This window comes from Schistocerca serialis, chromosome 5, assembly GCF_023864345.2.
Source record: "Schistocerca serialis cubense isolate TAMUIC-IGC-003099 chromosome 5, iqSchSeri2.2, whole genome shotgun sequence".
NCBI lineage: Eukaryota > Metazoa > Arthropoda > Insecta > Orthoptera > Acrididae > Schistocerca > Schistocerca serialis.
The window spans coordinates 538,795,460-538,816,670 of record NC_064642.1 but is presented as its reverse complement, the minus strand read 5'-3'; the positions used below and the strand labels follow the sequence as shown (position 1 = coordinate 538,816,670).

The 21,211-nt window shown below is 45.3% G+C and overlaps 1 long non-coding RNA gene across 1 annotated transcript in view; it reads right to left on the bottom strand.

The window, feature by feature from the left end:
• Positions 1–21,211, bottom strand: part of LOC126481035 (uncharacterized) — a 297,066-nt gene that overhangs the window by 231,215 nt on the left and 44,640 nt on the right. Inside the window, exon 2 of the long non-coding RNA XR_007587500.1 lies at positions 7,995–8,079. This is a non-coding gene — a long non-coding RNA (uncharacterized LOC126481035). The remainder of the gene's footprint in view (positions 1–7,994; positions 8,080–21,211) is intronic.

Here is a 21,211-nt window from a genome sequence, read left to right as displayed (position 1 = left end):
GAAGTACTGTGTAGGTGGAGACGGTTTCATGTCAGACAGACTGTGCGTACAATTGAACAGCACTCTATAGAACACGAGAGATGTTTACACCTTCCATACTCCGAAAAAAAGAAAAAACAAAAAAAAGAAAACGGTAGCAAACCATGCTCTAGAAAACGGACATCCTATTGCATTCGACGGGACATCTCTTGTTGAACGGCTTAATAGTTTCTGGGATATCGTAATAAAAGAAGCGATCGAGATAAAAAATTGCGCCAACATCCTGAATAAAGACGGTGGCGTGCATCTAAGCACGACCTGGGACCTGGTCATCGGAAGGTTGAAGCGGGTGCGGCGGGCGGGCAGTGTAGACTTGTTACATGGCGATGGAGCGGACACCAGTGACGTCACAGAAGGCCACACGGCTATATGGGCGACAGCTGCCACCTAAAGACAGTCAGCACCTGACAATAGCCGAGGAGTACTTAGCCGAAAGCTTGTGATACATGAATCGATCCATTTTTGCACTTGTTCATATGACCAGAAGCGCTGGTCAGCCAGGCCGTATGCCACTGATCGGAAAAGGCGGTCGTCAGAGTGATGAATACGGCGGATGGGGTAGAACTTTCCATTTTAATCTTTCCGAGTATGTTCTGACGGGTTTTGCGGCATGCTGTTAAGTCACCTTTCCACGTATATCGCTGTATTGTGGTCGCTTGTGTTTCAGTACTCTGTTCAAACGCATCAACTGATACCGATAATGATCTCCTGAAATTGTTTCCGTCGGTTTCAGTAGTTTCGAAAATCATCTCTCTTGCAACGCCCTGCGGGCCTTCTACCACAAAATCATCGTTCTTTAAGTGTTGAAACCATTCTCTGGACGTTCTTTCACTAACACGTGCCTCATCATAGATCTTACACAGCTTCTTATGAGCCTCAACTGCAGCTTTCTTCGTGTTAAAACACAAAATAAGAACTTCTCCGCAAATGACGAGAACTGGGGTCTTAAATCGACATATTTAATGGATGGACTCGCAGATCTAATATTTTGATGGTGTTATGTTTACAAATGCCTAAGCTTACTGAATACCATGACCTACCACTTGCCACAACTGCCATCTATTGTACAACGGCGGAAGCGAAGTCTTAGACGTAAGAAATTGAGAAATTTTGCTTTTTGCGTGTCGGCTGTATGTAAAGAATCTTTGTTGATTACACAAATAATTTCCAAGTTCTTAAGCGCAGGGTCTACAGAGCAGCGAATGCGCAGACGTGAATAATGCAATCCACCTGTTGCAATAAAAGCTGTAGACTGCTTTCAACTCGCCTGTGGTCAACAGTCAGAGCTCACAGTTGCTCCATTCTTGCAGTTACGCAAACGCGCGCGAAATTCTCACATGAGCGACTGCCTCGGTAGAGATCCGCGCCTGTAGTCAGTCACACACGGTCAGCACACCGTGAAGAACATCCGCCGCACGCTGCGTCCAGCCGACACGATTGCTTTATCCGTGAAACGTCCCCTTAGAAAAATTATTGAGTTACTGTGCTGATAAACCTCTTACATTATTTGCTTTTCAAACAGCTGAGCAAAACAACGTACTCAGACATTACTCTCTTTACTTATTCTGGTCAACACTAAACTGACACACAATATTTTTTAGAGCAACGCAATCTGACTTTCAATAATCCCTACAAGAGAATGGCCCTGACTAAATTAACCTATACCTTTCACAAATCACTTACCTCACAAAAATTTTCGTTACTCGAACTACTGCAATACAGCGAGCGCCACTACTGCCAGCTAAATAAAAGATTCAAACTACTGAAGGCACTAACTACTGATAGGGATAGTTAGAAAATGAAAGATTTTGATAGAGAACAAACAATGTATTTACCTTAAAAGTGTTCAAAAGTCATAATATATATAGCAGTTCATGACATCCATTCTTGACAAATGAACTGTTTCTGATAGACACACGTCCAGACCGTCCGCTCTCAAAACTCCCCCATCTCACTTCCCCACATCCACCACTGCTGGCGGCTCACCTCCAACTGCGCAACGCTACGCGCTGCTAACATCCAGCTGCCCAACACTACAATAGCAAACAACAATGCAAAGCAGCCACAGACTGCACACAGCACAGCCAGTGATTTTCATACAGTGCGCTACGTGGCGTTACCCATATAAAAGCCTAAACAGCCTACTTACATCCGTAACGTGTCATTTATTTCTCCATTATTTGCAAAACCAATCTACCATAAATTATAGTGGACCGAATCCTAACTATAAAAAACCGAATCAAAATCATTTCTATCTCGAATTTAATGATAAAACACCTTGGAGAGGAGAGTGCAGGAGTAAGAAGAACTGCAACATTCACAAGATGATTTGACACCTGCAAGGGAGGCACTTCAGCTCGAAGAGCATATATCGAACAAAAAGGATTTTAAAATTATGAGATACGTCAGTTCTGCTAAATTTTGCATTTATGTGCCATCTATGTTTGAAATACAATGAGGCGACGAGTCATAGCATAGAGATACGCGCATTTACAGATGGCAGTAGTATCGAGTACACAAGGTATAAAAGGGCAGTGCTTTGGCGGAGCTGCCATTTGTACTCAGGTGATTCACGTGATAAGGTTTTGCGGTGTCATTATGTCAGTACGACAAGAATTAACCGACCCTGAATGCGGAATGGTAATTGGAGCTAGACGCATCGAATATTCCATTTCAGAAGTCGTTAGGGAATTCAATATTCCGAAATACAGTGTCAACAGCTGGCCGAGAATATCAAATTTCAGGCATCATCTCTCACCACGGACAACGCAGTGGACGGCGGCCTTCACTTAACGACCGAGAGCAGCGGTGTTTGCACAGAGATGTCAGTGCTAACAGACAAGCAACACTGCATGAAATAACTGCATAAATCAACGTGGGACGCATGACGAACGTATCCGTTCGGACAATGCGCTGAAATCTGGTGTTAGTGGGCTATTCCACAGACGACCGACGTGGGTGCCTTTGCTAACACCACGAAATCGCCTGCAGTGCTTCTCCTGATCTCGTGACCATATCGGTCGGACTCTAGACTGGAAAACCGTGGCTTCATTAGATGAGTCCCATTTCCGTTGGTAAGAGCTGATGGTAGAGTTCGAGTGTGATGCTGTCCCCATGTAGCCATGGACCCAAGTTGTCAACAAGGCACTGCAAGCTGGTGGCGGCTCCGTAATTGTGTGGGCTTTGTTTATATGGAATCGCCTGGGTCCTCGGGTTGTGCTCAACCTATCATTGATCGGAAATAGATATATTCGGCTACAAGGAGACCATTTCCAGTCATTCATTCATGGACTTCATGTTCCGAAACAACGATGGAATTTTTATGAATGACAGTGCACCATGTCACCGCACTACAGCTGTTCGCGGTTGGTTTGAAGATCGTTCTGGACAATGAAGCGAATGATTTGGCAATCGAAATCACCTGAAATGAATGCCATCGAACATTTACATGGCACAATCGAGAGGTCAGTTGGTGCACAAAATCCTGCACAGCCAACATTTTCGCAATTATGGACGACAATAGGGTCACCATGGCTCAATATTTCTGCAAGGGACTTCCAACGACTTGTTGAGTACATGCCACGTCGAGATGCTCCACTGCACCGGGCAAAAGGAGGTGCTACTTGGTATTGGGGCGTATCCCACGACTTTTTTCAGCTCCTTGTATAATGAATGTAACGACTAAAAAAGCAATAGTCGCTGAAGAAACATAGCTTGACATGCAGTGTGATCAACTGATTAACCAGTCATATATGAGATGTTATTTAGCAAAATAGTAAACATTTGCTTGAAATAATACGTGCTTAACGCACGTAGTACTTGCAGTGGCATATTTACCAACAAATATGTTGCAGTGTTCTTGTATCTTCTTCCATAATTCAACACAGGAGTGTGAATTTGAGTGACTAACACGCAATGGAGGGGACAGTATCCACACTTCCAAAGGATAACATATGGGCCCACTATAGTTCAATTCTTTTATCTTGGCGGCTCGCGCATGCCCGCCCAGACGCGGGAGATTGCTGCGTTGCCAGTTGCACACGACGCACGCGGCAATAGAAGCAGCGCCATAGCATAGCATAGTTCGCAAGCTTACCTGTAGGGGGGAGCGCGCAGTTCAGTTCATGAAGTAAAGCTACCACGGCCGCATTAACCCTTTCGCTGCTACAAAGACGTGCTCCCTGCATTCCGCGCTGTGCGCGATTTTGTCACTGCACTGCTCGCCTGTGCAGACACATCATTTCCGACTGCTTTGACACTTATCAATCGATTCCACAAAAACAATTTGGTCCAAAAATTAGATTTTTACATATCTTCTTGACTGATACCTTCCCCCCATAAATGACGTAATTTTGTTTCGATGTTCAACGCAGTTATTATGCAGCACTAAATATAGTAAACCATTGCACGAAATTTTGAAGAGTTCGCAGAGGTAAAAGTCCATAGACTATACAGCAAATTTTATATGAAATTTAGGTATCTTGTCCACATTTCACTCTCAACATTGTGGCAACTAAAATCGACCATACGGAAAGTATACGCTATGGACTTCTACCTCTGCAAACTCTTCAAAATTTCGTGCAATGGTTTACTATTACTTTATTTATGACGTTTCTAAAACTGAAGACACTCGTCCATGCTCTGAACTGCAGTCGAGATGTGGCAACGTCGTTCTTTGTTCATTGGCTGACTGTGTTTTGTGACGTCAGATGCGCAGAACGAACCTAAACTCGGCCGCCAACATAAATGACACGCACTTTAGTATTCATTATCGGCGTACCGGCACTTGATAAGAAGCAACAGTGATCACATTGTCCATATCTTTGGTATGAGTAGTTTCATTCTTCGGTGTTCTCGTCTATGTGACTTGTCTCATCTGTTCAGCCTGACAATTTATATTCCTGACCTGAGTCTCTACGATTGTACTCATCAAGGGTTTCTCACCCATGAGTTGAAACTTAATTCAAATTAAGTAATTTTCTCTCCTTCCAGCTTGATAACATGTGTTTCGTATTGTTGACTAAAGACGAACTTCCACTCAGCATTAGTAAATTCCGAGCAGAAAATCTGTAGGAGTGAAATATCTTGAAAAAAAGACTGGCATGTTGTCGGATGTTCAGTAACATTTTACGGAAGAAGAGAAATGAAGCTGCGAGAGTGGAGGTGCGGCGTGGAGCCGGTGAAAAATCCAGCTGCAGTTTTTCACCGCCAAGTGTGAATTAGGGAGGAATGGCTGCCTATCGATTTTTTAGTCGGTTTGACAGTAACAAGAAATTTTTGTATATGAATGTGCCGAATTACTCCTTGATTCTGAGTCTACTGTGTACAATAGCCCACCTACAAATAGGTGGTTAAGCCTTTTCAAATGTCGGACAGCTGCATCTAAAGCACTACTCCGCAAGCCACCTGACGGTGTGTGGCGAAGGGTACTTCTGGTATCACTACCTAAATCTCCTTCCCTGTTCCACTCGCGAGTGGCTCGTGGGGAGAATGATTGTCGTTAAGCCTATGTATCAGCTGTAATTTCTCGAATTTTATCATCGATGTCATTGTATGTGGAGTAAGTAATATGTTGTCCAACTCTTCCTGGAAAGTACACTGTCAAGTTTCAATAGTAAACCTCTCCGTGGAGCACAATACCTCTCTTTTAGCGTCCACCACTCGAGTTCGTTGAGCATCGCTAACGCTCTGGCGCGACAAAACGATCCCGCGTCGGAACGCGCCGCTCTTCGTTCGATCTTCTCTGTCTCTCCTATCAGTCATAACTAGTAATGGTCCCAGATTGATGAACAGTACGCAAGAATCAGTCTAACAAGTACCTTGTAAGCTACTCCCTTTGTGAATGATTTACATTTCCTTAAGTTTCTTGCCATAAATCTCAGTCTGCTTTTTCTATTACTTGTTTTACTCTTACGTGGTCGTTTCGCTTAAGGTCGCTCTGGATTGTTACCCCCAGGTATTTTATGACAGACACGGTTTCCATCAATTTGTCATCAATAGTGTAGTTCTACAGCAGCGGAATTCTTTCCCGATGAATGCGCAACGTGTTACATTTACTTACTTTCAAGATCAACTGTCAAAGTCTGCCCCATTCGTCAATCCTCTGTGTTTCATTTTCGTTTTGTCAGTCGACACTATCTACTGGCGTTTCTGCTTTCTTGTAGACAAGTGCATCATGTGCAAACAATCTTTAAGAGCTTCCAGCGCTTTCCACTGAATCATTTATACAGATTGTAAACAATTACAGTGCTATCACATTCTTTGAGGTACTCCGAAAAATTATACCTGTTGATAGTTCCGTTAACAGCGATGTGAGTTTTGTCTGCGAGGAAGTCTTGAATCCAGTCGCAAATCTGGTACGATACTCTGTAAGCTCGTATTTTTTCACTACCTACAGCGCCAGACGGTGTCACATGTATTCCTGAAGTCTAGGAACACGGCATCAGCCTGAGCGCCGTTGTCTACGCTATGGGTCTTACGCATGTACAGAGCGAGCTAAGTTTCGCAAGATCTCTGTTTTCGAAATCCGTATCGATTTTTTTTAGAGATTTCGTTCTGCAAAAATAGTCTTTAGCATAAAACATGCTCCATAATTCTACAACAGATTGAAGTCAATGACATAGGCCTATAATTATGTACATCTGTCCTACTACCCTTCTTGAAAACGGGACGGGACTGCCTTGCGCTTCTTTCCCATCGTTAGATAGCCTTCACGGCTCCAGTGAACTACGATAGACAAACTTCCTGGCAGATTAAAACTGTGTGCCGGACCGAGACTCGAACTCGGGACCTTTGCCTTTAGCGGGCAAGTGCTCTACCAACTGAGTTACCCAAGCACGACTCACGCCCCGTCCTCACAGATTTACTTCTGCCAGTATCTCGTCTCCTATCTTCCAAACTTTACAGACTGCTGCTCGAATGAGAGCAAGTTCTTTCGCGTAATCTAATCTTTGTAGAATCTTACAAGTATCTCATATGGTCCTGACGCCTTTCCACTACTATGCGATTGTAGTTGCTTTTCTATTCCATGATCGATTCTCACATATTTTATTACGGCGTTTTTGCAGTGTTCGAACCAACACTGATATTCAGGGCATCTTTTTGCCTTACGCACTTTATTCCCTGCAGAACCCAGTTTAATTCAACTGACTTCAGTGCCTGAGCATAATGAAATACCCAGAAAACGATTTCTGGAGAGAAGTTGGCCCATTTCATTCCAGTTAGCGATTCAGATTTTTCTTTTATTTGTAGGTGGTGGACGTTGAAACAACCCCCCTTTGATAGGACTAGTGTCGAGGGAACACTGGCCAGTTTCTCCAGAACTACCATAAAACGTATATGGAGGGTTGGGTTGTTTGGGGAAGGAGACCAGACAGCAAGGTTATCGGTCTAATCGGATTAGGGAAGGACGGGGAAGGAAGTCGGCCGTGCTCTTTGAAAGGAACCATCCCGGCAACTGCCTGGAGCGATTTAGGAAAATCACGGGAAACCTAAATCAGGATGGCCGGACGCGGGATTGAACCGTCGTCCTCCCGAATGACGTATATGGAGTCTCCTTGCTTACGAGCGATTTTGCTATCTTTCCAGAATGCTCCATCGTTCTCAATGCAAAGAAACTGTCAGTGAGAGGACCAGATCTGTTCCTCTTAGTTGGCATGTGGATAACGGTGCTTCTAGAAAAAATGAGGAAGAAACATTGGAAAACAAAACACACATTCCAGTACGCCGTCACTATCTAGATTACGAGGTACCTTACGTTATCAACAAGAAAAGCCGATCACGGAGATTGGTCGTCGTGTTAAAAAAGCAAAGGGAAATATTCCGTATTCTGTTTATTGCTTGCTATTTATGGCAGGGAGTAGATCTAAAATTTGTCGCATACAGTGAGGTCAAAAAATCACTATCGGGTGTAAAATTTTCTGCATTGAATCTACGTAATTCTAGTCGAAACTTACCGAAAATATGATGTAAACACGGTGCAAGCAAGTCTACGAAGAGGCGTTCTGTCACTTCGTCAGTAAAGGCTCGGTTAGAACTGTCCTGGAAAAACAAGAAGAAATCTTTAGTCATCTTCGCCGATGATACAAAAAGCATGAAGCAGCTACGTTCGCCGTGTAACAAAGAAAAATCAGGAGTGTGTTAAGCAAGTAGCTGGTTCATTTCATTTCCTTTCATAGTTGTCTACGTAAATTTTATTTTAGTGGGCATCAATAAATATTAGTATCAAAAAACCGATGGATGTGACAAGCCCATGCGTTATGTAGACAGAACAGCTCTCCCTCCTAAGCCACTTTCGTGATATAAGATTCTTAAATACTTCGCAGATACGATTTTCCTTTCCTCTTGATCTTAGCGTTCTCTGCTTAATGAACTAAGAATACCGTTTAATGAGGTTATTTCACGAGCTTTTAGTGTAGGTGATATTTGTTTCACTCAAAGACTCTTAGTATTCTACGCTGTGTCAACGCACACTGCTATCCTATCGTTCAAAGCATAATTCCCTTTACACAGTTACTGTTAGCTCCAACGTTCATGGCATTGCGGTAGGATACTCGAAATCCTTCAGAGCCAAAAACCATACTGACGGGAGAGGACACGGAACTAATGGTCGGAAACTAATATTTCAGAGAGTGCATAGTCCTGAGTGAGTAATTCCCTTGATATACGCGTTTGTTAACAGCTAATGTTTCTGCACCAACTTCGGTGGCGCTACGATGAAACGTAATCCATAATCGTTTGTGGGGTGTCTAGGGTGAGTTTCACGTATGGATTTTATATGACGTACACATAAAATCTGTACGCCTCACACCAAAGATTCAGGAAAGAATGAACTAAGAAATAATAGGTAACAGTGACACTAAAAAAATACGTAGTTACCTGTTTACAAGAGATGCTGGAAGTGGTGGCCACGGCCGCCCAGTCCAGTCCATAAGCATTTCGACTAGAGATCATCAACTGGTACGTGAGGCGTACTGTTTTCATGTCGAGCACCCTGTATTAAGTTTCTAATGTACGCAGCCTCGACTGAAAATGAATAGGAACGGATACGTGGGTTCCTAGCTGCCTGTGCTCCTTGTAGAACAGCCAAGGTTGGTTGCGAGAGTGAGGCAATTTTGTATGTAGCTTCGGAAGGCATGCAGTGAGCTAGTTGTGGTCATTTAACAGCTGCCACGAGCTTATGTGGACGTCATAAGGTATCAAGAAAACACAAGATATTCATGTCTTGCTATCAGTCTCTCATCTCAGAGCACTCAGTTTCGTATACACTACCGAAGGTACTATGTTTATGATACAGATCTGAACCAATCAGCAGCAGCAGGAGCTGCTGCTGCTGCTTTTGTTGTTGATGATTTATTATTATTATTATTATTATTATTATTATTATTAGAAGACTGGCCTGATGCAGCTCTCCACCAAAGTAAATCATGTCCAACCTACTTTAATTATACTGCGAGCTACATACATCTGAACCTGTTTTCTGTATTCAGGCCTCCACAATTTGTACCCGCCTTACACACACACACACACACACACACACACACACACACACACACACACACACACACACACACTTCCCTCCATTACAACGCTACTAAGGTATCACAGCATATGTACTATCAACCGATCGCTTTTTTGGGGAAAATTTGTATCAAATTTCATTTTTCCCCGTTAGTTATTAGATCTGTCTACCTACTGTTCGGCATTTTCCTGTAGCGCCACATTTCAAAAGCTTCCTGTCTCCTGATGTCTGAACTGTTTACCATCCACATTTAAGTTCCGTACAAGGTTACACTGTGGACAAATACCGTCAAGAAAGACTTTCCAACACTCAAATTTACATAGATTTTGATACATTCCTCTTTTTCAGAAATTATTTTCTTCCTGTTGCCAGTCCGCACTTTGTATCTTCTCTACCTTGATCATCAGTTAATTTTCTGGCCAAAAAGCAAATTCTTCTACTATTAGTGTCTCATATTCTAATCTTATTCACTCAGCACCACTTCATTTAATTCGACTACATTCCGTTACCATTGTTTCGCTCTTGTTGATGTTTATCCTTTAACTTCTTTTCAAGATACCATCTATTCCTATCACCTACTCTTGCCGGCCGCGGTGGTCTCGCGGTTCTAGGCGCGCAGTCCGGAACCGCGCGACTGCTACGGTCGCAGGTTCGAATCCTGCCTCGGGCATGGATGTGTGTGATGTCTTTAGGTTAGTTAGGTTTAAGTAGTTCTAAGTTCTAGGGGACTGATGACCACAGCTGTTAAGTCCCACAGTGCTCAGAGCCATTTGAACCATTTGAACCTACTCTTGCAAGTCCTCAGCAGGTTGTAAGAATTACGATGTCATCGGCCAACCTCAAAGTTTTTATTTCTCCTCCTGGCCTTTTATTATTTCTCCCAATTTCTCCTTGGTTTCCTTTACTGCTGGCTCGATGTACAGACTGAAAAAAATTAGCAACAGGCTGCATACCTGTCTCACTCCCTTCTCGACCACTGATTTCCTTACATTCTCTTTGACTTTTATAACTGTAGAGTGGTTTCTGTACAAGCTGTAAATAACCTTCCGCTCTAATGATTTTACTTACACTACATTTAGAACTTTAAGGATCATATTCCAATCAACAGTGGCGAAAGCTTTCTCTAAATTTACAAATGGTACAAAACTTAGGTTTCCCCTTTCTTCAACCCGTGTTACAGGTGAAGTTAATGGTCAATTCTGCCTCGCGTGTTGCTTCATTTCTCCGGAAGACAAACTCATGATCTCCGAAGTTGGGTTATACATGCTTTCGCGTAAATCGCGCTACATGGCGTAGTATAGACGCTGAAGGCAACCACACCAAACTCTTTGTCAGATCTCTTCTTTCGATTCATTACCTGCATTTTTCAGAATGTTACAACACATTCACACCATGAATCTCGCTGAGGTGAGATGGCTTGCGTGCATCAGCGATGTAGATATCCGTATCGTAAGTGCAACCGCAATTTCGGGGTACCTGTCGAGTTCCACACCGACCTTGGTTGGTTGGTTGTTTGGGGGTAAAGGGACCAAACAGCAAGGTCATCAGTCCCTTGTTTCAAATAGACTCCATTCTGCTAACGGGACATCTCAGTATAGTCAGAAAAATAAAACAGAAAAAGGGGAAACGTAAAAGGGCAGTCACGTTGTCATTAGTAAAAACAAATGAAGGAAGTTGGCAAGAGAACGGACCCAACACTATGCTGAAGCAGCATAAGCAAGACCACCTGTGTCTTAAAAGGTACAACGGCTATAATGCAGAAAGTACGGATGGGAATAGAAAAACTAACCAAGCCTTAAAAAGAAGGGGTAAAAACAGAGTAAAAGGGAAAGAAAAGAGGATTCCGGTCAGGGAGGTGAATCGGGAATCTCTGAACACTGCCTACAGTGGGAGACACCCAAACACTCACCGCCCCGCCCCAACACCAGAGGGAGATTAAAAACTTTAAAACTGAGAATAAAAACCACTCTCCCGGAGGAAACCTAGAACCAGAGAGACCATCCGGGAATCGTCAGCCAACATCAAAGGTAAAGTGTGGGGGAGTCTGTACTTAGCACGCAGAGCCAAAAGAAGGGGGCATTCAACCAAAATGTGGGCCACTGACTGGAAGGCTCCACAACCACATAGCGGGGGTGGCTCATCACGCAAAAGGAAACCATGGGTCAGCCTGGTATGGCCAATGCGGAGACGACACAGTGTGGTCGAGTCCTTGCGGGAGAGGCTAAAGGAAGAACGCCATGGGCCTGGATTCACCTTAATGGCACGAAGTTTATTAGACAGTGGAGTAGCCTCCCAAGAATTGGCCCATGACTGTGCAAAGTGGGATTTGATGTGAAGCCGTAAATCCGCTGCAGGAGGGGTTACAGAAAACGGGGGGTAAGTAACTGCTCCCCCAGCCAAACGATCAGCGAGCTCATTACCCGGGATACCCACATGGCCCGGGACCCATAGGAAATCAATGGAACAAGCAGCACGGTGAAGATCAGCGAGATGGTCATGGATGGCAGAGACCAAGGGATGGCGCGAAAAACACCGGTCAATAGCAACAAGGCCACTCAACGAGTCCGTACATAACAAAACGCGGTTGTGTTGGGATTGTTTAATAAAGGTAAGGGCCCGGGAAATTGCCATCAATTCCGCAGTAAACACCCCACATGAGGGTGGCAGTAGATGATTTTCCGTTCCAACGAAGGACGTGAAGGCATACCCAACATGATCAGCAGATTTAGAGCCATCAGTGTAAAAAACAACAGCATCCCGAAACTCCCATAAAATTTGGCGGAAAAAGGAACGGAACACCACCGGGGGGATGGAATCTTTCGGACCGCGGCGGAGATCCATCCGAATTCGAGGCCGAGGAACTAACCAAGGAGGGGTGGAGGGGAGGGAGCGAGGAAGACAGGACAAAGAAGGAAGCCGAAAATCACGGGTAAGAGATGCAAGGCGCAGCCCAACTGGTAAACCCGCCCGAGGGCGGGAGTCAGGCGGGCGACGTCCATGGTCTGGGAATAGGATAGAATAGGAAGGATGAGCGGGAGAAGAACGGATAGTAAGGGCATAGGACACCAGAAGCTGGGACCGCCGAACAGAAAGGGGGGGGATCCCAGCTTCAACCAAGAGACTATCAACAGGGCTCGTAGGGAATGCACCGGTGGCCAAACGGATACCACGATGGTGGACTGGATCCAGCACGTGCAGCGTGGAAGGAGCAGCTGAACCATAAACTTGACAACCATAGTCCAAACGTGACAGAACGAGAGCACGATAAAGACGGAGGAGGAGGGAACGGTCCGCACCCCAAGAGGAGTGGGCAAGGAAGCGAAGGACATTGAGTTTTCGGAAACATCCTACCTTCAGGAGTCTGATATGGGGCAGCCAAGTGAGCTTGTTGTCGAAAAGAAGACCTAGGAAACGAAACTGTGGAACCACAGGCAATCTTTGTGCAGCGAGATAGAGCTCTGGATCAGGGTGGACCGTAGTACGGCGACAGAAGTGGACCACCCGCGATTTTAAAGGAGAGAATTGAAACCCGTGTGAGAGGGTCCATGCAGAGGCACGCCGTATAGCCACCTGGAGCTGCCGTTCTGCAGATGGCATCGAGGAGGAACTAACCCAAATGCAGAAATCATCCACATACAGGGCAGGGGCGACCAAGGGACCGACAGAGGCCACAAGTCCATCGATAGCAATGAGGAAAAGAAGGACACTCAAGACAGAACCCTGTGGGATGCCCGTCTCCTGGGTCCGTGGAGAACTAAAAGCAGTACCAACTCGAACTCTGAATGACCGATGGATCAGGAACTGGCGGATAAAAATCGGGAGTGGGCCCCGAAGACCCCACTGATGAAGGGTTAGTAAGATGTGATGGCGCCAGGCCGTGTCATAGGCCTTGCGAAGGTCAAAAAACACTGCAACCAAATGGCGGCGCTGGGAAAAAGCCTGCCGAACTGCGGATTCCAAGCGAAGCAAATGATCGATTGGAGATCGTCCCTCTCGAAAGCCACACTGGTAAGGGGACAATAGATCCCGAGATTCGAGGACCCAAGTGAGCCGACGGGCTACCAGTCGTTCAAGTAACTTACAACCAACATTGGTCAAACTAATTGGCCGATAGCTGTCAACAGATAGGGGGTTCTGACCAGGCTTAAGGACAGGAACCACAATGCTATCCCTCCACTGAGAAGGGAAGTCACCCTGGAGCCAGATACGGTTAAACACCCGAAGAAGATGGTGCCGTTGTGGAGCACTGAGATGTTGAAGCAGCTGGTTATGAATGGAATCTGGGCCAGGGGCCGTATCATGAGAAGAAGATAGAGCAGAAAGAAATTCCCATTCAGTGAAAGGTTCGTTGTAAGATTCTGACTCACAAGTGGTGAAACGTAAGGTGACAGCTTCAGCCTGCTGTTTTTGATGAAGGAAAGCAGCTGGATAGGAGGCCGACGCTGATGCCACTGCAAAATGGGTCGCAAGATGTTCTGCGAGAACTAATGGGTCCGTACAAATGCCATCTGGGAGGTGAAGGCCTGGGAGGGTGGACTGCCGATGGCAACCTTGGAGAGAGCGAAGTGTAGCCCATACCCGTGACAGAGGGACAGTGGAACCAAGGGAAGAAACGAATCGTTCCCAACATATCCGTTTGCTCTGTTTAATTAAATAACGGGCTTTAGCGCGAAGGCGCTTAAAGGTAGAAAGGCTGGCTACAGATGGGTGCCTCTTAAAGTGTTGCAAAGCTCGACGGCGATCACGGATGGCAATGGCAATGGCCGTACTCCACCACGGGACTTGCCGACGACGAAATTGTCCAGATGAGCGCGGGACAGCAAGGTTAGCAGCGCGAACAATCGCGGCAGACACGTCACGTAGGACGTCATCAATACAACCCAACAAAGAGGGAGAAAACTCGACCTGTGCAGTATATAGAGGCCAATCGGCGCGGTGGAAAGACCAACGAGGTAACCTGTCCATCGGGGAGCGGGAAGGGAGCGTGATAATCAACGGGAAATGGTCACTATCACAAAGGTCGTCGTGTGGCGACCAGTGTAATGAAGGGAGGAGAGAGGGAGAAGAAAGAGAAAGATCAATGGCAGAAAAGGTACCATGACCAGCACTGAAATGAGTAGGGGAGCCATCATTAAGAAGGCATAGGTCGTGGTCTGCAATAAATTGGTCTATAAGAAGACCTCGTCTAGATGGAAAGGCACTGCCCCACAAAGGATGATGAGCATTAAAATCCCCAAGGAGGAGGAAGGGAGGAGGAAGTTGCTGAAGAAGGGTGGTTAAGGCAGCAGGTGTAAGAGTCCTGTCAGGAGGGAGATAAAGATTGCATACTGTGACTGCAGAGTCTAAGTGGACCCTAACAGCAACCGCTTCCAATGTAGTGTGGAGAGGAATCCACGTGCTAGCAATGTCTGTACGGACTAACGTACAAACGCCCCCACACCGACCTGTTTTCATGAAGAGAACTGCAACTTTTTCAGTGCTTGCAGGGGCAATAGTCTAGATGACTGATCTGGACTTCCGTCATTGTGCCTGGATTAGAATGACAAAGTGATGCATGATCAATTGTTTATAGGACACTACCATTGCAACAGACAACCAGAGAACCAGAGAATGAGTTCGGTCACGCCTACTGTTCCCCGTTGTGATACCGCCTTGCTGCCTCAGCTGCGAGGTGCCACAGTTAACTGCAGACGACGCTTACGACAGGTAACGTAACAAGTTGATTTGTTTCCGTTGTTTCTCTGTACTACGCATTTGTTTTACACGACCGAATGTCCGGAACGAATTGCAAAAGTGCGCCAATATTATTACCACCAAGTAAAGCAAGGTCGATACTTCACGCTAACACCCAAAGTGTGAACCTACCCAGAACAGTAATGCCTAACTTTTCCATAATACTGTCTTCAGATTTGTTTCATTCCATGTATTTCTTGCTCCTTTCAGTTTTCCTTTCTTGCTTAGTGCTGGCTTGCCATCTGAGCTCTTTATATGCATACAGCGTCCTATCTGTTTTCCAAAGTACCCTAATTTTCCTATAGGCGGCGGCATCTAGCTTTCCCTTAGTCATACATCACTGTGGCAACGCTTGTCTTGCCGCAACTTTATAGACGACTATTGTTTTCAGCAACGCTGCTGTGTTACCACCACCGCCACCAATCTTTCGTGTTTCGCAGCTGGGAGACGGCAATAGCGCTGCTAGAACTCAGGTCTCTTCTTTTGCCACACGAAGTATAAATAAGAGTTGAGCTGTTTTATAAAAACGAGGTTACATATGGAACCTTTGATGATACTAAGGAATTCAATGTGTCAATGGATCTGATAGCGTTTCCAAGGATTATATTAGAAGATAGATGGAAGAGAGAAGCCCGCATTTATAGCATATGTAAATTTAGAGGTAATGGCACCAGAGGAAATTATGGCCTGCGGCTGATAATGGAAGCAAGACTAAAGAAAAATCGAGACACCTTCATAGGATTTGTCGACCTGGAAAAGCGTTCGTCAATATCAAATGGAGCAAGATGCTCGAAATTCTGAGAAAAATTGGGGCAAGCTACAGGAAAAGACGGGAAATATTCAATACGTACAAGAACCAAGAGAGAACAATAGGACTGGAAGACGAAGAACGAAGTGCTCGGATTTAAAAGGGTGTAAGACAGGAATGTAGTCTTTCGCTCCTACTGTTCAATCTATACATCGAAGAAGCAATGACGGAAATAAAAGAAAAGTTGAAGAATGGAATTAGAATTCAAGTGAAAGGATTTCAATGATAAGATTCGCTGATGACTTTACTATCCTCAGTGAAACTGAAGAGGAATTGCATGATCTGCTGTATTGTGTAATGAGTACAGAACGTGGGCTGATAATAAATCGAAGAAAGACGGAAGTAATGAGAAGTAGCAGAAATGAGAACAGCGATAGACTTTACGTCAGGACTGGTGATCACGAAATAGATGGAGTTAAGGAATTCTGCTACCTAGTCAGCAAAATAAAACATGAGGATGGAGCAAGGAGAAAATAAAAAGCATACGAACACAGGCAAGGGAGGCATTCCTGGCCAAGCGAAGTCTAAAAATGGTTCAAATGGCCCTGAGCACTACGGGACTTAACATCCGAGGTCTGCAGTCCCCTAGAACTTAGAACTGCTTAAACCTAACTAACCTAAGGACATCACACACATCCATGCCCGAGGCAGGATTCGAACCTCCGACCGTAGCGGTCGCGCGGTTCCAGACTGAAGTGCCTAGATCTGCTCGGCCACACTGATCGGCCAAGCGAAGTCTACTTGAATCAAACACAGGTCATAATTTGAGGAAGAAATTTCTGAGAATGTGCGTTGGGAGCACAGAATTGTATGCTAGTTGAATATGGACTGTACGAAAATGGGAAAAGAACAAGCATTTGAGATATGCTGCTACAGAAGAATGTTCAAAATCAGGTGAACTGATGAGATAAGGAATGAAGAGGTTCTCCGCAGAATCGACGAGGAAAGGAACATATGGAAAACACTGAAAAGAATAAAGGATAGGATGATAGGACATCTGTTAAGGCATCAGGGAATAACTTCCATGGTATCAGAGGGAACTGTAGAGACAGATTGCGATACATCTAGCAAATGATTAAGGAAGTAGGTTGCAAGTGCTACTCTGAGAGGAAAATGGCACAAGAATTCGTGGAAGTAGCAGCGATGAAATAAAAGGACCGAATGGCTATATGTAAGAAAGGGAACCTTTATGGAGTGAGACATGAACGTGGCGTATTCCCGATCTTCTTCAAATGTTCAAATGTGTGTGAATTTCCTAAGGGACGGAACTGCTTAGGTCATCGGTCCCTAGACTTACACACTATTTATGCTAAGAACACCACACACACACACACACACACACACACACACACACACACACACACACACACACACACACACACACACACACCATCTTCTTCTTCAGCTGTGAAGGAAAACAAGGAGACGTTTGGAAAAGAAAGTAACGGTCAGGAAGAAGTTAAAAATGTAAGGTCTTCTGATTCCAACAATTATGTCAGTAAAACACGAAAAGATTTCGAAGAGCAGTTGAGCGAAATGAATAGCGCCTTGAGAAATAGGTTTTAATGTGAACACCAAGAAAAGTAGAACAAGAGAAATGGAATGTAATCGACTTATGTAACGTGATCCTATGAGACTGATTAGGAAACAGAATACTGAAAATTGGAAGATCGATTTTGTTATAAACATTTTAGGATACAACCACTAATATTAGGAACGTAATCCACAGCACCGCGTTTCTGGAGTCAACCTCCTATCACCTGCCTAAGTTCATCCCACATAAAACGCAGTTCAGAAGCACTCAAGCTCAAAATATAAAATCAAAATTATTTGGACACTAAGTCCTCGTCTTACTTATAAAATAGTAACAACAGATCCCCTGCTCCATTCATCCATGTTACCGCCCATCCACCGAAGCATTCCTTTCGTAATGCGGCAAATACCGGTCGCATCAGTTGCCTGTCCGTGCACTACTAGTTCGTGAACAAGTGTACAGCTATGACAGACTACACTGAGCCATCCGACGTTCCGTATCATTCCAAAGACGTTGGAAATGGCATGGGGAGACAATGCCAACTAATTATCTGTGGAAAATCGTTCACATTTATCGCACTAACGCCAACCTTAAAAAAGGTCTAAAAACCGTTGAAGAAAACATTACCATTCTCGCCAGTTTGTGTCTTAAGTATGTTATCAATTTTAATGCGCTTTGCAAGGATAGGCAGCAGATGTGAAACGCGTGTTTACCGCCTTACCGCGCTGGTGGATGTGCGGCAACATGGATAAGCGGAGCAGAGAATCTGGTGTTGTCATTTTTCAATTAAGACAAAGACTTCGTGTCCAAGTAATTTCATTTGTTTTTGTATTTTGTTCTTGACTAATTTTGAAGTGCATTTTGTGTAGGATTAACTTAGACATACAGATGATGGGAGCCTGACTCCCGAAACACGTTGCTGTTGATTATGTTCCCCATATTAGAGTTTGTACGCTAAAATATTAATAACGATTGCCTAACAATGGCTACCTCTGGTCCTCAAGATTGAATATAATAGAAAAAATTGCTGTTGAGGTAGCAAAATAACTAATGGCGACCAAAGTAGAGACGATATAAAATGCAGACTGACAATACGAAGAATAACATTGGTCAAAACCAGAAATTTGTCAGTACTGAATAGGAATTTAAATGTTAGCAAGTTTTCTGTTCTGAAAACTTTGGTGTGGCGTGTAGCGTTGGCAGGAGGTGAAAGTGGAGGATTAACAGTTCGTACGAAAATGGAATATAAGCTTTCGAAATATGATGCTACAGAAGAAAGCTGAAAAGTAGATGGGTAGAGGGAGTAACTAATGACGAGGTACGGGGTCGAACTGGGGGGGGGGGGGGGGAGGGAGGGCGGGAGGGGGGAAAGACGTTTATGAAATAACTTCGTTAAAAGACGCAGAGACGTAGCCTAGAACAGCTTGCACCAGGATAGACTAGCGTGCAGAGCTGCAAGAAACCAATCTTCAGCCTGAAGACCAAAACAGCTCTGTACGTTAGTTCCAATAATTAAACTACACACTGAGGTGACAAAGCAGGTGGGACAGTTACGTGCACGTATACAGATGGCGGTAGCATCGCGTGTACAAGGTATAACACGGTCGTGGTCACACGACCAGCATTAGGACTTTCAACGCAGAATGGTAGCTGGAGCTATATGCATGGGTCATTCTGTTTCGGACATCGTTAGGAAATTGAGTATTCCGATATCCACAATGTCAAGACTGTGCCGAGAACACCAGATTTCAGGCATTACCTTTCACCACTCTCTTCTTCCCCCCCCCCCCCCCCCCACAACCCGCTCCCCTCCCCTATGAATTATCGACCTCGCCGTTGGTGGGGAGGTTTGCATGCCTCAGCGATAGAGAGAGCCGTACCGTAGGTGCAACCACAGCGGAGAGTACCGGTATCTGTTGAGAGACCAGACAAACGTGTGGCTCCTGAAGAAGGGCAGCAGGTAGGACACTTTATGGGGCATCAAGGGATCACCAATTTAGCATTTTAGGGAAGTGTGGAGGGCAAATATCGTAGAGTGAGACCAAGAGATTCAAAAGGATGTGGGTTGTAGTAGTTAGAGATGAAGAGGCTTGCATAGGATACAGTAGCATGGAGAGCTTCCTGAAACCAGTCTTTGGACTGTAGGCCAGAACAACAACAGCAGCCACCTCTCACCACAGACAACGCAGTGGCCGACGGTCTTCACATAACCACCGATAGAAGCGGCGTTTGCTTACAGTTGTCAGGGCTAAGAGACAAGCAACACAGCGTGCAATAACTGCAGAAATCAATGTGGGACGTACGATGAACGTATCCGCTAGAACACTGCTACGAAATTCGGCAGTAATGGGCTATGGCAGCAGACGACCGACGCGAGTGCCTTTGCGAGCAGCATTACCATATCGGTTGGACCCCAGACGACTGGAAAACCGTGGCCTGATCAGATAGTCCCACTTTCAGTTTGTTAGAGCTGATGGTAGGGTTCGAGTGTGGCACAGACACCACGAAACCATGGACCCAGGATGTCAAAGAGACACTGTGCAAGTTGGTGGTGGCTCAACAATGGTACGGGCTGTGTTTACAGGAAATGGATTGGGCTACTTGGAGACCATTTGCAGCCAATCATGAATTTGGTGTTCCCAAAGAACGTTGGAGTTTTTATGAATGACAATGCGCCATGTAACTGGGCCACAACTTTTCGTGATTGACTTAAACATTCTTGACAATTCGAGGAAATTATTTGGCCTCCCAGATCGCCCGACATGAATCTCACTGAACGTTTATGGAACGTAATCTAATGTTTTAGTTCGTGTACAAGTCTCTGCAGCTATAAAACTTCCGCAATTATGGATCGCTATAGAGACACCATGGCTCAATATTTCGTCCAACGACTTGTTTAGTCCATGCCACGTCGAGTTGCTGCAGTAAGCCGGGCCAAAGGAGATCCGACACGGTATCGGAAATTGTCCCGTGACTTGTCAGCTCAATGTAAGGTGCAACTGCATCTCGCACCATCTCTGGGTTGTCGGTGCGGAAACCGAGCCGCCAGTGGGGGATCAAGTCGCCGCGCGAAGCCAAGCAGCGCGCACTAGCAGTCAGCTTGCAGAGCGATGCAAAGCTAAGCGTTGGGGTGTGGAGGGGAGCGGAGCGGAACGCACAGGGGCTGCGCGGACAGCAGCGAGGTGAAGCGTGCAGCGCAGCGCGCACAGCCGATATCGGCGCGAAAGCGTGGAGCGACTCGACGCCTCGGCTGGCGCGACGCGCCGGCCACGCTTCCTCGCTGCTTCCTGCTGCTCGCCGTCTCGCCCCAATGGCAGCGCGAAAAGTCTCAGCCGCATCATAACGCCCGCTAATACCGCGCCGTAGCGGTAAAGCTGCCACAAGTTGGTATTACCACTATGATTTTCGTCTCTCCTCTAGGACACAACAGGCAAAAGTTACGCAGCCAGCAGAGCGGGGTTCGAATTCCGTCATTCCACTATCATTTACGTTTTCCGCGCTTCCTGTAACTCACTTTAGAAGAAAGCTAGGATGAATTCTCTGAAAATACCAAGGCCTTGTTGGATTCCAGTGTTCT